Below are 16,485 nucleotides of genomic sequence, written 5' to 3'. Positions count from 1 at the left end.
GGCCGATCTGCCCTCTAGGCAGAAACCTGTAGGCACCAGGGATCGTTTTTAAAATGTTATTTTTTTTATTTTATTTTTTTACAGATGGGGGCGACCCCTTAGGCAAGGGTCGCTCCCCTGGTGGCCAATTTTATTTTAGGCCATTTCTACTGACGTTTCTTCCCCCCCCCCCCCCCCCCCCCCCCCTCCCCCCCCCCCCAGGCAGATCACCCTTTTTGTATTAGGGCAGTCTGCCCCAAAGGGGGCAGAAACCACTAGACACCAGGGATTTTTATCTTTTTGCGCCAATCTCTCACAATGGGAGCAACCCCTTAGGCAAGGGTCGTTCCCCTGGGGGGCAAATTTATTTTAGGCCATTTCTGCTAGAGGCTTTTTTTATTAGGCCGATCTGCCCCCAAAGGGGGGGGGGGCAAAAACCACTAGGCACCAGGGATTGGCATGTCTGTGTGTGTTTTTTTTTGGGGGGGGGTAGTCCCTTGGGAAGGGTCACTCCCCATGGGGGCACATGAATGTTGTCCATATCTGCCCCCCTTGGGGGCAGATTGGCCTATTTTTTTGGAAGGCCCATCCGCCCCCACGGGGGCAGAAAGCCCACCAGATACTAAGGAAGATTTTTTTTTTCCCCCCCTAAAACAGAGGGTGGGGTATGGCTATACCCCACCCCTAATAAATGGGGCCAAAGTTGTTTGCCCAGAGGTGGGCAGATAGGGCAGTTACCCCCGATCCACTCCTCAAGAGAGGGGGCAGATAGCCTACTGGATGCCAGGGAATTAAAAAAAAAAAAAAAGATGTTGGCTACCAACCAGTTTGGACATGGTTATGCCGCCACCCCAACTGAAGTGGGTAAAAGTCTTTCAGCTCTCCCCCGCACACTAAAACCACTTATTTCCACGGCAAGCTAGAGGAATTTTGAATATTTTGGGTTTTGGTTTCGCATTCGGCCCATGAGAGCTTGTCTAACTCTCAAAATAGTCCTACTTGGAGTGGTGAGGGCTGCACATTTTGGACTTTGGGACGTCGCCATGTAGAAAAATCCACAAGACCTAGAAACATCAGAAAACTAAACATCTGGGTAAGTCCAGGGTGGTGTGCTTCACATGCACCCCACACCATTTTCTTACTCTCAATGCCCTGCAAACCTCCAACTTTGCTGGAAATCCCACATTTGGGTGATGGAACCTTCCGGAAGCTTCAGGAATGCACAAAATTCCTACCACCCAGCATTGTCGTATCTACACCGATAAAAATTCTGCCCCACTTGGACCTTTTGGACCTGCTTTGGTTTCCCCTCAATTTCAACATGGTTTGGCTCTTTCCTGTCACAGGCTCTTGGCCCACCTACACAAGTGAGGTATCATTTTTACCGGGAGACTGAGGGGAATGTTGGGTGGTAGGAAATTTGTCCCGGTGCCGTGAACCCACACAGTAATGTGGGAATTTTATTTTATTTGTTTAAGCTAAATTTGAGGTTTGCTGAGGATTCTGGGTTAGAAGACACAGTGGGATCCACGCAGGTCACACCTGCTTGGACTCCCTTGGGTGTCTAGTTTTCTGGAATGTTTGGGTTTGGTAGGTTTCCATATAAGGCTGCTGAGCCCAGGACCAAAAACACAGGTGAGCCCCCCCACCCCAACCCAGCAAAAACAGGTAGTTTTGTATTTGATAATTCTGATGTGTCCACATAGTGTTTTGGGGCATTTCCTTTTGTGGGCACTAGGCCTGCCCACACAATGAGGTGCCATTTTTATCGGGAGACTTGGGGGAATGCTGGGTGGAAGGAAATGTGTGGCTCCTCTTAGATTCCAGAACTTTCTGTCACCGGAATGTGAGGAAAAGGTGTTTTTCTGGCCAAATTTTGAGGTTTGCAAAGGATTCTGGGTAACAATCTGGTGAGTATCCCACAAGTCAACCCATCTTGGATTCCCCTAGGTGTCTAGTTTTAAAAAATGCACAGGTTTGGTAGGTTTCCCTAGGTACCAGCTGCGCTAGAGGCAAAAATCCACAGCTAGGCACTTTGCAAAAAACAGCTCTGTTTTCTTTGGGTAAAATGTGATGTGTCCATGTTGCGTTTCCGGTCACATGTACTAGGCCTACCCACACAAGTGAGTTACCATTTTTATTGGGAGACTTGGAGTAACACAGAATAGAAGAACAAGTGTTATTGCCCCCTGTCTTTATTTACATTTTTGCCTTCCAAATGTAAGACTGTGTGTAAAAAAGACATCTATTTGAGAAATGCTCTGTAAAACACATACTAATATGGAGCCCCCGGAATTCAGAGATGTGCAAATAACCACTGCTACGCAACACCTTATCTTGTGCCCATTTTGGAAATACAAAGGTTTCCTTGATGCCTATTTTTCACTCTATATTTCAGCCAATGATTTGCTGTATATCCTTAGTATACAGTGAAAACCCATTGTAAGGTGCAGCTCATTTATTGTCTCTGGGTACCTAGGGTTCTTGATAAACCTACGATCCCTATATAGCCCTGAAACCAGAAGAGTCCAGCAAACATAACGGTATATTGCTTTAAAAAATCTGACATTGCAGGAAAAAGTTAGAATAAAACGTGGAGAAAAATGTTTTTTTACACCTCCAATTTCAATTTTTTTGTATTACAGCTGTTATTTTCTGTAGGAAGATCTTGTAGGATCTATGATGCAAATGACCCCTTGCTGAATTCAGAATTTTGTCTACTTTTCAGAATTGCTTTCATACCCATTTCGGTCAATAACTGTAAGGAGGCTAAAAGCACAAAATTTAGAAAAAATGTGGTATGTCTCAGTAAAATGCCAAAAATTGTGTTAAAAAATGTGGCTTTCTGATTCAAGTCAGCCTGTTCCTGAAAGCTAGGAAGATGGCGATTTTAGCACTGCAAACCAATTGTTGATGACATTCATAGGGAAAAAACCACAAGCCTTCTTCTGCAGCCATTTTTTCCTGTTTTTTTGTTAAACAACATTTTCGCTGTATTTTTGCTAATTTCTTGGTTTCCTTCAGGGGAACCCACAAACTCTGGGTACCTCTAGAATTCCTAGGATGTTGGGGGAAAAAAGGATGCAAATTTGGCATGGGTAGCTTATGTGGACAAAAAGTTATGAGGGCCTAAGAACGAACGGCCCCAAATAGCCAAAAAAAGGCCTGGCACCAGAGGGGGGTGGGTGGGAGGGGGGTTGGGGGCGGGAGGGGAAGGCCCGGCAGTGAAGGTGTTAAAGGTTTTTATTTTTTTTAATCCAGGTGGCGTATAAAGAAAAAAAGTGTCAGCAATCTTTTCTGTCTATCCACCAAGACACTAGAATCTGTTTCACCTATCCTTTATGTTCTTCCTGAATCACTTATTAAAATAAATACTTTCCACGATGTAACTCCCTCCAGGTCATTGATTCCTCCCCCAAAGCACAACCAGGGACTCCTCCAGTTCCCTTTTCCTACAGTAACCAGGTATTTGATTTCCTTGTTGTAGGTAAATGGCCATGTGTCTACCATGTAACTGTGCATTTGATTCTCGTACGGCTTTTAATATTTAATGCACTTCAGTACACTCCGTGCAGTATCTTGCAACCAGACATTGTTTCTTCAGCTGTGCAGTCCATCTCCCACAGGTCGGACCTGTGATGGGGTTGTTTCAGCTGGGTAGGCAGCTCATTATTGTAAGATGTCACTATGTATATCTATGTACTCTGCAGATCACAGCTTTGAGGGCCGATGTGCTAAGCTATTTTAATATAACTGATTCATAGAATAACAGGCTTTACGACACCGAAAAGGCAAATCACAATGTTTAAAGAACACTTTGCAAACCATAAATTACTTTCCATTCCAAAAAATGCCCTTTGCAACTGACTGTGGACCTCTTGGAGGAGGGGCATTAAAGGGCTGTTCCCTTTTCCTACCAAATTGTCATGGAATGTGTCAGTAGTTTACATCTGCAGTTGTGGTCGGAAACCATTAATCAGGTACAGTACATACCCTGAAGGAAATGGGATCTGATTTGCAAAGTGGCAGCTGCCCTTGTGGGAAATCCTTCACATTGTGCATTAGTGATTTTGAAACAAATGAAACTAAATCGAACTTATGTAGTGCAGCTACTGCCCCATGGGGCATCCTGATGCTAACCTAAAATCTGTTCTGTATAGTGGCTCACTGCTCTTCGTTAAAGTACCTAGGGCCACCACATCAGTCACTTTAAACATCAAAGGGCTCAACTCCCCAGTAAAGAGGAGGGCTCTATTACAATCTCTGAAATCAAAGGGGATGGATATAACCCTCATCCAAGCAACACATCTTAGAAAAGAGGTTTCTGAGGCTCCTCTTCTATTGGTTTCCCTTGCAGTTCCATGCTGTCACCAGTTCCACAAAGAGGGTGTAGGCGTACTGCTAAGGTGTGGTGTGCATTTCGAGCTAGTGTCCAAAAGTCAAGACAGTGAGGGGAAATTCACCGATATATTCTACCTGCATCCCCATTGATGAGGAGGTACAGTTTTTCATGATCACAATGCCTAATGTCATGTACTCTTCAAAAGGCCATATTATAATAGGAGGCGACTTTAATACCACGCTTCACCCAAAATTCGATAGATTCCCTCTGTACCCTGGCCAGGCACTCACAGGCATGTCAGACCTTCACCTGTATGACATATGGAGGCTACAACATCAGGAGACCGGTATTTCACCTTCTGTTTTAATGTCCAGATGCCAAATACACACAAATTTACTATTTTCTGACTTCCTTAACCCTCTGTCCTCATCTCCACCGACATCTGCGATAAGGCACATGCAGCGTGCTGATTCATCTGAAACCGACATGCTAGAGATAACAGCTGACTGCCTCTCTCATCAAAGTGTCAGAAAGGACCAAGGCTCCGATGGTCCTTCTCTCCTTGGACGCGGAGAAGGCCTTCTGTCAAGTCCACTAGAACTACCTCTTTAAAAGTTTGGATAGGGCCCTTATGGGACCCTATCTGAAACACATTTTAGCCAGTTTCCAACAACCACAGACCAAACAAAGGGGAATGGGAAGCTTTCACCCTTGCTCTCCATCACTAAGGGCCCCAGGCAGAGATGCCCTCTCTCCTCATTGGTGTTAGCCAATTATCCTTGGAGTCCGTTGTCCAAAAGGTACAAGCCAGCCAACATATCAAAGGTATGACAATAGGCACCAGGAAATCAGACTGGCTTTGTATGCAGATGTGTTTTTTTCTGACCGACCCTTACACATTTATCCCTGTGTTAAAAGAGAAATTGGATTGCTTTTGTGAAGCCACTGGCTTCTCGGTGATACCCATAAAATCCAGCAGCCTGAGGATGGCCACCCCCAGAGCAGATGGCCGCAATATACTCAATGGCAGTACATGCGGCCAGGCGATCATTCCATACCTGGGAGTCCATATACCTAACCTTACATCAAAAATATACCAGCATAATGTACTGCCTTTTCTCAGTACTCTTTATATGGGCTACCAGGGCAAGTTAGAAATCTTCTGGCTAGGCTTGATGGCCTCAGTAAAGATGTTTTTCTGCCAGGCTCTTCTGTCTCACACAGACTCCACTGCTTACATTTCCAGTATGAAACCTTTTTCAAATACAAAAGAAACGTCTGACTTTTGTGTAGAGAGAGAAGATTTAGGATTCCCAAACATTTGTTAAGTCCTGACAGTAGAGATTTGACCGGCCCTAGATTGGAACTCTAATACAAGTGATCGCTCCTGGGTGCCCGTTGAACAACACTTCCACCCAGTCACACTTCACACCTCCTGTGGCTCCCTCCGAGGGCTCCACTCTAAGAGGCATATAGTTGACATCATGCTTACACTACTTGAATGCTGGACAAAACCGGATCTACGGCGTTCCCGTCCCCACTGACTCCAATTGTCCATAACCCAGATTTACTGCCTGTGGTGGGCGAGACGGGCTTCGCTCATTGGAACGGGAGGGAACCCCTACTCTGGACAACCTCTACTTCGACAGCAAATTATGCCCCGGGGCTAACTACAGAGATATTTGGGTGAGGAGGATGACTTCTGCCTTATGCAATTGCTTCAGTGGGCAGGTGCTAAGGAAGTGAAAGAAAAGGCCAGCAGGGACTAAATGACCCTAGAATTACTTGATGAAAAAATGACCCGAAAGGGCGTTCTCCGGTGGCAGAGAGCTATTTCAGGCCTGGGCACCAACTCAGAATACAGCTACATAATGCCTTTGGAAGGGGACACAGCATAAACCACATGGGAGTGGATTTTGGGAAGAGTGGCCACTTCGATGATCCTTTGCCCACCAAGTTCTTCAAAGAATTTAGATCTTCCATTCTCCTGCTCTGGACTAAAATTGTTCATGAATCCCTTTTGCAGGGCCCGGTTCCGAAATGCTTCACCCCTACCCCAAAAAAAGCAAATGCCAATTTGTCAACCTCAGTTTCCCAGAGCCCAAAGAGTCAGTCAATCATTCCCTTTGTAACGTGACAAGGGTCTCAATTGGAGTGTCTCAAGAATCCACACTCTCTCCCACACTTTTAAACTTGTTCATGGACCCTCTCACTGAAATTCTGAATTACTCAAACATACATTATCACATGTGTGCCAATGGTATTCAATTGTACTTGAAAATGTCTCCAGCTGAAAATATCAATACCCATAAGTGTGCCCTACTGAAAACCCAACAATATGCTAAACACAATCAAAATGGAATTTCTCCCCATTGCGCCCTCCCACCACTCTGCCCCTATTGAAAACTGGCTCACACAATTAACAGCGCCCAACTGTGCCACACATTTTGTGGACTCCACCAGATCATTAAGCGTAACTCTTGACAAATACCTAGATATGCAAGAGCGCATCAGTGCAACCACCAGAGGAGCCAATCACCAACTTAATGTTCTAAGGAAAATCAAACTGTTCCTGCCCCCAGATGACTTCCAGTTAGCAGTCCAGTTCTTCGTTGTATCCTGAGATTACGGGAGTGCGACCCTGGCTGGGTTACCAAAAGTTTAGCCTTTAAGGGCTGCACTTAACTCATCTGCAAGACTCATCTCGGGGTTAGGAAAACACATCACACCTAATCTAACATAACTCAGATGACTCTCGCCTGAAGCAAGGATTCAGTTAAGATTAGCCTGCTTGACGCACGGAGCGCTTCATTCTAACACTCGCGTCTACCTGGCAAGAAAAACTCCTACTTTCTGGCATGAGGGGATCCCTAAGACGGTCTAACTCTCGGAGACCACAGAAATTCAAAAAGAAGAAAATTTACAAACACCCCTTCTCCTGTGTTGCCCCCAGAATTTGGAACGAACTGCGTCCTGGAACTAGAGCGAACCCTTCGACCACCTCCGTTTAAAAAAAAAAAAAAAAGTAAATCTGTTTTTGCTGAATAAATACCTTCTTTATTAGACCTGAAGCCACTCAAATTAACTATTACCCTGTGTTTAAATGCTTGATCTCACAATCTACTATGCAATTTTGTTACATTATATTTATTATGCTTCCTGGTTTTCCTTCTCTCATCTGTATTCCTAACCTGTTTTGTTATCTTACAGTATTTACTATTAGCATCTATGTTGAGGAACATGTCTGCTTTTTGTACAGCGCTCGGATACCATTCTGGGTCATGTTTGCGCTATATAAAACTCTCAAATAAAATAAAGAGGATGCTTACAAACTACTCACACAATTACATGCCATAGTCGGAAGCCAGAGCACGTGCTGGAAGGGTTATGGGGGAGCAAGGGACGTTTTTCCACTTTTTGCCTTGTCCAGTGCTACTGGAAGGAAATCCTGTCACACGTTCCAACTATACCTTGCGTCTCACTTCCCACAGACCCATGGACTATTCTGCTGGGTGACCCTGGCATATACAGCATTTATCCCTTGACAATATCAGCCGGAAAGCTTATCACACACTTTTTGTTTATAAAACATCTTTTCATTGTGTTTTCAGAAAGTAATAAAGCAGTACATATCCGATCTGATCAGTGAGGCATAAGAACAAACTACCAGAGACATTTAAGAAATCACAGCACATACAAGCTCATTGTGTCCCTCCAGTCTGAATTCATTTTGCATTGATTGTATATCCCGCCAACGCTCTAAGCTCCCACAATGGAGACTAGATTTTTTCCCATTTTTGCGACATTATCTACCACTATTGATGTTTTTTCCCCCCCCTCTTAACATCCACCAGTCCATATATTTTTCCTATTATGTCGCATCCGGTTTCTGCCCTGCTCACCACTTTAGGGCTATGTTCCTCTTTGCCACTCCCAGCCACATGGGTACTCAGAGCCTGCCATTCTTAGGAGGGGGAACCATCTCCCCAAATATGCAGGATTCAGCACTTTGCCATGTCGGACACCGAGGAGTCCTGGACGTCCCTCATAATTCCCTGGAGTGTTGTCCAGTAAGGTGGTAGCTTCAAACAGGTTCATATTATAAGAAAGAATGCACTTACCTCCCCACACCCTCTGAGTCAGATTCGTGGGACATTTGACCATGGAGTGTAGAATCATGTGGGAGTAGTAGGATCGGTGTAGCATATGTAATGAACACGTTTAACCCCTTCGCTGCCAGGCCTTTTCCCCCTCCTGTGCCGAGCCTTTTTTTGGCTATTTGGAGCAGTTCGCGCTTAGGCCCTCATAACTTTTTGTTCACATAAGCTACCCACGCCAAATTTGCGTCCTTTTTTTTCCAACATCCTAGGGATTCTAGAGGTACCCAGACTTTGTGGGTTCCCTAGAAGGAGGCCAAGAAATTAGCCAAAATACAGTGAAAATGTTGTATTTTTTTTTTTCCACAAAAATGGGGAAAAGGGGCTGCAGAAGAAGGCTTGTGATTTTTTTACCTGAAAAGGGCATCAACAAAGAGTTTGCGGTGCTAAAATCACCAGCTTCCCAGCTTTCAGGAACAGGCAGACTTGAATCAGAAAACCCAATTTTCCAAAACAATTTTGGCATTTTACTGGGACATACCCCATTTTTACGATTTTTTTTGTGCTTTCAGCCTCCTTCCAGTCAGTGACAGAAATGGACGTGAAACCAACGCTGGATCCCAGAAACCGCAACATTTCTGAAAAGTAGACAAAATTCTGAATTCAGCAAAGGGTAATTTGTGTAGATCCTACAAGGGTTTCCTACAGAAAATAACAACTGAAAAAGAAAAATATTGAAATTGAGGTGAAAAAAACATCAATTTTTCTCTACATTTTACTCTAACTTTTTCCTGCAATGTCAGATTTTCGACAAAAAATATACTGTTACGTCTGCTGGACTCTCCTGGTTGCGGGGAAATATAGGGCTTGTTGGTTCATCAAGAACTCTAGGTACCCAGAGCAAATAAATGACCTGCACCCTGCAGTGGGTTTTCATTCTATGCCGGGTATACAGCAATTCATTTGCTGAAATATAGAGAGTAAAAAATAGCTATCAAGAAAACCTTTGTATTTCCAAAATGGGCACAAGATAAGTGTTGAGAAGCAGTGGTTATTGCACATCTCTGAATTCCGGGGTGCCCATACTAGCATGTGAATTACAGGGCATTTCTCAAATAGACGTCTTTTTTACACACTGTCTTACATTTGGAAGGGAAAAATGTAGAGAAAGACAAGGGGCAATAACACTTGTTTTGCTATTCTGTGTTTCCCCCAAGTCTCCTGATAAAAATGGTACCTCACTTGTGTGTGTAGGCCTAGCGCCCGCAACAGGATATGCCCCAAAACACAACGTGGACACATCACAGAAAACAGAGCTGTTTTTAGCAAAGTGCCTACCTGTAGATTTTGGCCTCTAGCTCAGCCGGCACCTAGGGAAACCTACCAAACCTGTGCATTTCTGAAAACTAGAGACCTAGGGGAATCCAAGATGGGGTGACTTGTGTGGCTCGGACCAGGTTCTGTTACCCAGAATCCTTTGCAAACCTCAAAATTTGGCTAAAAAAACACATGTTCCTCACATTTCTGTGGCAGAAAGTTCTGGAATCTGAGAGGAGCCACAACTTTCCTTCCACCCAGCGTTCCCCCAAGTCTCCCGATAAAAATGATACCTCACTTGTGTGGGTAGGCCTAGCCGCCGCGACAGGAGTCGCCCCAAAACACAACGTGGACACATCACATTTTTTCATTGAAAACAGTGCCTACCTGTAGATTTTGGCCTCTAGCTCAGCCGGCACCTAGGGAAACCTACCAAACCTGTGCATTTTTGAAAACTAGATACCTAGGGGAATCCAAGATGGGGTGACTTGCTGGGCTCTGACCAGGTTCTGTTACCCAGAATCCTTTGCAAACCTCAAATTTTGGCTAAAAAAACGCATTTTCCACACATTTCGGTGACAAAGTTCTGGAATCTGAGAGGAGCCACAAATTTCTTTCCACCCAGCGTTCCCCCAAGTCTCCCGATAAAAATGATACCTCACTTGTGTGGGTGGGCCAGGTGCCTACAACAGAATAAGGCCCAAAACTTGTAGAGATAGAGGGGATAGCACAGCAAGTTTATAAGGACATATTCTTTTATACATCTTTAGACTGACTCTGCTTTGGGGACCCACATAAGTGAGGTGTCATTTTACTTGGGAGACTGAGGGGAACACTGGGGAGTAGGAATTTTGTGCTGGAGTGGTGATCCTACGAAGAAAAGTCAGGAAAATATGCTTTTTAAGCACATTTTGAGGTTTACAGAGGAGTCTGGGTAAGAAAATGTTGGGGGATCCACGCAAGCCACACCTCCCTGGACTCCTTGGGGTGTCTAGTTTTAAAAAATGTCTGGGTTTGGTAGGTTTCCCTAGATGAAGGCCGCACACAGGACCAAAAACATAGGTGCCCTCTCCCCCCCAAACACAGGTAGTTTTGTAATATATCGTTTTGATGTGTCCACATACGTCCGTGATGTGCCAAACACAGCAATTTTGAAAAGAAACGCACATAGGTTATGTGAAAAAGACCCCTCACCCACCAACCAAATTGGTGGCATGCTTCATCATCGGGGTCCCACCTGAGGCACCTAGCGTGTCACAGGTGTGCTGCGACGCCTGATTACAGAGGAGCAGGTTTTGTCATTTTTACCACACATACTGGTTGGATTTGGCACGAGGGTGAGTGATGGTTCAGTGGATCAAATTTGACTAACAAGAGCTTTCACAAAAATGAAATGCACTGCTAATAACTGAAAGGCAAAAAACTGAACAAATGACTCACAGCTCGTGAGGTGTAAAGCCACGACAAGGCACCAACCGCTTTACAGTCCATTCACACAACTTTCATACATGACACACACAAGACCATTCACACTGCCAGCCACGGGCCCAGCACATTACAACACTCACATCGACAGACAGCACCACTCAAGGGCCCATCACTTACATACGCCCACATGCCTGATACAACAATCACACCAGCTGATGGGAGTGTGTGGACTGGTGTTTGGCTGGCAGTGTTGCAGTAGCCAACAGCAAGTCAATATGTACACTCTCAGCCAAGCCCCACTCCACACACAATGGCATCATTTTTTTAATATTTTTTTTTTTTAAACAGAGGAACCCCTAACTAAGTAGAAAGAATTACAAAACTACAAACACAAAAGCTCTAACTAAGAACATGACAGAAATGCTAACCATGAAACTGAACACATGAAAATACAAAACAGACATGAGTTTACACTCATGGTTGTTCCCAGAAATTCTTCTGGGTGTGGTAATTCTTAAAACAACCACCGACACACAGCCCAGGCTTTGAAGCACAATCTGGGCAGTACATTCGAGTCTCCCTCCGGATACCTCTTTGAAAACACACTCTACATTTCTTAGCTGGAAAGTCTTTTTTGGGTGTGGGAGGAATGTGCTCAGCAAAGTGGCAATCTTTCAATCTAGCCACATCCTCCACCACTGCTTCTCTAGGAACTCTGGCCTGTTCCACCACAATAAGGCTCTCTATCACTGACTCCTGAAATTTCACAAATGTCATCTTTGACTCTGGAGACCTATCCCTAAACACAATAAAAGCATTGAAGGTTGCTAAGTGGAATAGGTGAAGTGCTAACTTCTTATACCAAACGTAAGACTTACGAATAGCAGTATAAGGTTCCAACCTCTGGTCAACTCTATCTACACCTCCCATGTGCTTATTATAATCTAAAATGCACACAGGTTTGCGCACTTCAGCAACCTGGCCCCAAACAGTCACGGGGAAGTACTCTCATCATGGATGGTACTTAGCATGTAGACATCCCTCTTGTCTGAAAATGTCAAAGCTAGCAGCACCTCGTTTCGCAAGGCACAGCACTGTCCCCTCTCAAGTTTTTTACAGACAAGCTCCCTTGGATAGCCTTTCCGGTTAGAACGGATTGTGCCACAAGCAACTGTGTCCACTCTAAACAATTTCTTGAACAACTGCACACCAGTGTAGAAGTTATCTACATACAAATGGTGACCTTTGTTGAACAGTCGTCTACCAAGATCCCACATAATTTTCTCAGTAACTCCAAAAGTGGGAGGACAACCAGGGGGGTCAATATTGGAATCCCTACCAGTGTACACACGGAAACTATACACATATCCTGTCCTACTTTCAGACAGCATATACAATTTAATTCCATATCGTGCCCTTTTGCTAGGAATGTACTGCCTAAAAACCAAACGACCCTTGAAGAGGACCAAAGACTCGTCCACACTTATCTCTTTGCCTGGAACATAGACCTCCGAAAACCGATCTACAAAATGATCAAGGACAGACCTAATCTTAAAAAGACGGTAAGAATCTGGGTGATCTCGTGGCAAGGCTAATGTATTGTCAACAAAATGCAGCATCCTAAGAAGAAGCAAATACCGATTACGACTCATGGTCGCTGGAAATATAGCTGTTGCCATCAAGGGACTAGTAGACCAATAAGAAGCCAGTGACGGCTTCCTTATCAACCCCATCAAAAAAGTCAAACCCAAAAACTTTTTTATCTCCTCCAAATTTGTGGGAAACCACTGGGCAGCTCTAGAGTGTGGCCTAAGTCTAGCAGCGTAGCCCCTCAAATGCTGCTCCGCATACAAATTAGTCTGCTCAACAATCTCTTCCAAAAACATATCATCCATGAATAACTCAAAGAAATTGATAGGCAAAAAGTTCTCTGTATTGGCGTTACACCCCGGGAGACCAGTAAAGGCAGGCAACTCTGGCTGCTCCATGTTTGGGGCAACCCAGACATCAGGTCTTATAACGGGAAACCTTTCAGCCCCAGGTTGCTGCACTATTGGCACATCAGTGTCCTCCTCTAAAACAGGCCCTTCATCTGCACTGAGTGTGGCTTCATCATCAGAAGATTCCCCTCCAACAGAAACATCACTGCCAGAATCTCTGACTTCCTCCTCTGCCTCAGATGCTGAGTCCGTCTCATAATCATGATCAGACTGTGACTCAAAAAGCATACCGACCACCTGCTGAGTGGTCATCCTGCGGCTAGCCATGATCTCTCCTGCTAAAATTAACTGGACAAATTCACCACCAACAACCAGCACTGTGTAAGACAAGTAACAAAGTGTAGCTTTGTTAGTAAGAGTTATAAACTCAAAAACTATACCGCTCACTTGCCTGAAAAAGCTTGATTCACCAGCAACTACACAGTAATCACCAATGATATCCCACTAAAAAGAAAGAAAGAAAGGCAAATTAGAAATAAGACAAAACAAATATCATTGTGCACAAACCTAAGGACAATTTCACACACAATCCTGCATTTAGTACACCCCCTACAAACATGTCATTCGTGCATGGCAACAATACTCCTTTGGAGTAAATTGTTTTTACTTACCTAAAACATGCAACTGTGCAAACTGCAGGTCAACCACCGCCAAAACCGCAAGGAGCCACAGCAAATAAAGCAAAAGCTTTGAACTAGAACAAAAAGGAGTAAAACATTTTTTTATCACAAATGAAAATACTTCATCAGTTGACAAACACCCCACCATCAAACATTTAGAAATTGGTGCCTAAGTGGATTCTGGCATAGGGGCAGATGGGCCTACTAAAAAAATAGGCCTGTCTGCCCCAAGGAGGCCAGAAAATACCTTTAGTAGTGTGTCCCCATGGAGAGCGACCCTTGCCAAAGGGGACAGCCCTCAAACAAAAAGAACACACACACTATCCCTGGTGCCTAAGTGGCTTCTGCCCCCCTTGGGGGCAGGTGGGCCTAAATAAATAGGCCCATCTGCCCCCAAGGGGGGCAGAAATGGCCAACAGGTCAATGCCCCCATTGGGGGGCGCCCCGTGACCAAGGGGACGCTTCCCCCCCCTCCCCCCCCCCCCCCCCCCCCCAAAAAAATAAACAAATTTAAAAAATCCCTGGCGTTCTAGTGGTTTCTGCCCGGCAGATCAGCCTAAAAATAATAGGCTGATCTGTCTCCAAGGGGTGCAGAAATGGCCTCGGTACATGTGCCCCCAAAGTGGGGGGCGACCCATGCCCCCCCCCCCCCAATCCACACACACACACACACACACACACACACACACACTATCCCTGGTGTCTAAGTGGCTTCTGCCCCCCTTGGGGCAGATCAGCCTAAAAATAAAAGGCTGATCTGCCCCCAGGGGGGCAGAAATGGCCCTAAAAGACATGCCCCCCAAAGGGGAGCGACCCTTGCCCAAGGGGCCGCCCCCCCATCCACTATACACACAATCCCTGGTGCCTAAGTGGCTTCTGCCCCCCTTGGGGCAGATGGACCTAAAAAAATAGGCCGATCTGCCCCCAAGGGGGGCAGAAAAGGCCAACAGTTCTATGCCCCCTTGGGGGGGCGCCCTTTGCCCAAGGCCGCCCCCCCCCACATAAATACACAAATAAAAAAAAATCCTTGGTGATCTAGTGTTTTCTGCCCCCCTTGGGGGCAGATCTGCCTAAAAAGTAGGCCAATCTGCCCCCAAGGGGGGCAGAAATGGCCGTAAATAATTGCCCCCTTAAGGGGAGCGACCCTTGCCCAAGAGGCCGCTCCCCGCAAGTCCAAAACTCAAAAACATTACCAAAAAAATAAATCCCTGGTGTCTAGTGGGCATTCCTGCTGCCCGATCGCAATGCGATCGGGCAGCAGGAATGCTCAAAGAGACACCGGGGGAAAGGAAAAGCCTTTCCTTTCCTCCGGTGCCTCTTTGGCCCAAACCCCCCACCCACCGGGAAGAGGAACTCACCTCCTCTCCGTTCGCCGCACAGGAAGCAAATGGCTTCCTGTGCGGCGAGATCCCCATAATGACATCAGCGTGCAATCGCGCGCTGACGTCATTATGGGGGGATGGGGGGGTCAGAGGGGAAGGGCTTCCCCTTCCATCCCTGACTTTGGGGGGTGGGGGGAAGCACACAGAGGGAGCGAGAGCGCTCCCTCTGGGCTGCTGTGCCGAGGACGTAATGGTTACGTCCTCGGCACAGCAGCACTGTGCCGCAAGACGTAACCATTATGTCTGCAGCACAGAACGGGTTAAAGGAATAGCCTTGTTCTTGGGTAAGTGTTCTTGTGTTGATTTTGTTTTCATGACAAGTTCTGCTTTCTATTGATCTTGTAGTCCAGGTGGTTGAGTCATTGTCACTTGCTTTTCATGTTCATTTTATGGAGTTTTTTGGTAGAAGTGCAGATGTTACAGTTACTGGTCTGCGGTGGGTCTTTTGCCTATTGTTCTTGGAGTGATGGTACCTTTTAACCAGTTATTCACTTTCGTTTATCCTTTCACTGCCTTCACCCTCATCTCCAAGTTAATTGCATGATACAGAGTTTTGTGAAAACTCCTATCTATTTCAAGAATGTCTAATGAAATCAAGAGACTACAGAGCAGGTCGTACAGTTTGAAAGCGTTGAGATCACTCCATCCTGATGTTTTGAACATGAAAGCTGGAGCATCTGGAAATTGATGCCCATGCTTGTGTTATACGTAAGTAATATTGTTGCTTTTAGACCCATCTTGGCTTCTTCTCTAAGATTGTTTCAAATTCAGTATATAAATTTGACCCTGCTTTTCTCTCATGATTTTCCTGCAGAACAGATTTCAAAACACGGATGCCATGAAAGCTTCCACATGGCACATTAGTAGGGCTAAATACATCATGCAAATGAAAAAAAAAAAACACTTGGTTATATTGCTTGAGCTACCTCTGAGCACAGATGACCTGTTTGTTGGTGATGTGCTTGGAATCGTGATGCTAAACATTCAGTCGTGGCATCACGTGCTATAGCTTGTCTCGCTAGAGGAAAGTGCCATCCTGTGCTGCAGTGCATGTATTATTGTGAACCATACTGCTTTGTGATTGGTCGCAGAGCTAATTCCCATTCGTAGATGGGAGATGCAAGACCAGGAGAATTCTCATCGCCCTCTGGTCAGATGTTTACTGATTGGTATGCTATGCATACACACAAATTACAGCTGTAGATATGTTAATAGTTATGAAATAAGTTACTTAGCTATAATAATGACTCTCTGCTAGTGGTATTTTCAGTGGACTTGCATGTGCGGGTCTGCCTGCCTACCATAAGCCCTTATCTCTTT

At 45.2% G+C, this 16,485-nt stretch overlaps 1 protein-coding gene across 1 annotated transcript in view; it reads left to right on the top strand.

The window, feature by feature from the left end:
* The window catches only part of TESK2 (testis associated actin remodelling kinase 2), a 456,655-nt gene that overhangs the window by 359,434 nt on the left and 80,736 nt on the right, over positions 1 to 16,485 (top strand). The gene's annotated exons all lie outside the window — the stretch shown is intronic.

The sequence above is a fragment of the Pleurodeles waltl genome, chromosome 4_2, assembly GCF_031143425.1.
Source record: "Pleurodeles waltl isolate 20211129_DDA chromosome 4_2, aPleWal1.hap1.20221129, whole genome shotgun sequence".
In the NCBI taxonomy this organism is placed as follows: domain Eukaryota; kingdom Metazoa; phylum Chordata; class Amphibia; order Caudata; family Salamandridae; genus Pleurodeles; species Pleurodeles waltl.
The sequence above is the reverse complement of the archived record's forward strand: the minus strand, read 5'-3'. Positions and strand labels throughout refer to the sequence as shown.